The sequence below is a fragment of the Triticum dicoccoides genome, chromosome 1A (assembly GCF_002162155.2).
Source record: "Triticum dicoccoides isolate Atlit2015 ecotype Zavitan chromosome 1A, WEW_v2.0, whole genome shotgun sequence".
Taxonomy (NCBI): Eukaryota; Viridiplantae; Streptophyta; class Magnoliopsida; order Poales; family Poaceae; genus Triticum; species Triticum dicoccoides.
This window is the reverse complement of record NC_041380.1, coordinates 377,348,518-377,350,334: the sequence shown is the minus strand read 5'-3', so window position 1 is coordinate 377,350,334 and position 1,817 is coordinate 377,348,518.

Genomic DNA, 1,817 nt, shown 5'->3' with positions numbered 1-1,817 from the left:
TGAACCCTAGGCGCATGGGCCTATGTGGGGCTGGTGCCCTTGGCCCATTAGGCCAAGGCGCACCCCACACAGCCCATGTGGCCCCCCGGGACAGGTGGACCCACCCGGTGGACCCCCGGGACCCTTCCGGTGGTCCCGGTACAATACCGATAACCCCGAAACTTGTCCCGATGCCCGAAACAGGACTTCCCATATATAAATCTTTACCTCCGGACCATTCCGGAACTCCTCGTGACGTCCGGGATCTCATCCGGGACTCCGAACAACATTCGGGTTACTGCATATACATATCCCTATAACCCTAGCGTAACTGAACCTTAAGTGTGTAGACCCTACGGGTTCGGGAGACATGCAGACATGACCGAGACTCTCTCAGTCAATAACCATCAGCGGGATCTGGATACCCATGATGGCTCCCACATGCTCCTCGATGTTGTCATCGGATGAACCACTATGTCGAGGATTCGATCAAACCCTGTATGCAATTCCCTTTGTCAATTGGTACGTTACTTGCCCGAGACTCGATCGTCGGTATCCCAATACCTTGTTCAGTCTCGTTTCCGGCAAGTCACTTTACTCGTACCGTAATGCATGATCCCGTGTCCAACACCTTGGTCACATTGAGCTCAATATGATGATGCATTACCGAGTGGGCCCAGAGATACCTCTCCGTCATACGGAGTGACAAATCCCAGTCTCGATCCGTGTCAACCCAACAGCTACTTTCGGAGATACCTGTAATGTACCTTTATAGTCACCCAGTTACGTTGTGACGTTTGGCACACCCAAGGCATTCTTACGGTATCCGGGAGTTACACGATCTCATGGTCGAAGGAAGAGATACTTGACACTTGCAAAGCTCTAGCAAAACGAACTACACGATCTTTTATGCTATGCTTAGGATTGGGTCTTGTCCATCACATCATTCTCCTAATGATGTGATCCCGTTATCAATGACATCCAATGTCCATAGTCAGGAAACCATGACTATCTGTTGATCACAACGAGCTGGTCAACTAGAGGCTTACCAGGGACATTGTGTGGTCTAAGTATTCACACGTGTATTACGATTTCCGGATAATACAGTTATAGCATGAATAAAAGACAATTATCATGAACAATGAAATATAATAATACTTTTATTATTGCCTCTAGGGCATATTTCCAACAGTTGGCACACGAGGTTTTCTCTCGGCTTCTTCTCACTGAGCAACGGGTCGAGACTCGCCGCACCAGGGGCACTGGCTCTCTCTCGGCCAACGTCGCCACCAAGGGTGGCCGCTCTTCTTCATCACCCTGGTCTCCCTTGGGGCTGCCACCGTCGCCCGCCTCGGCCCCCCACCTACTGCGACCTTACCGGGGGCTGGCGGTCCACGTGTGTGTCAGCTTTGTGGCCGCGATGGGCACTGGGCCTCCAAGTGTCATAAGCGCTTCCAGCGAAGCTTCCTTGGTCTTGGCAATGACGGCAAAGATACACGCAACAATGCCCGTCAGGTCGCCATGGCTGATCGTCCCGCACCGCAGAAGCACCAGGGACACACTCAGTCCTACTCCATCGATCCACACTGGTACATGGACTCTGGGGCGACAGAGCATCTGACCAGCGAGATGGGGAAGCTTCACACTCGTGAACCCTATCATGGCTCCGACAAGATCCACACCGCCAATGGAGCAGGTATGCACATCTCTCATATTGGTCAAGCATCTCTTCTCACTAGACATGCCAATAGGAGTCTTCAGCTTCACAATGTTCTTCGCGTTCCATCTGTGACCCGCAATCTTCTTTCAGTTCCTAAACTCACACGTGATAATAATGT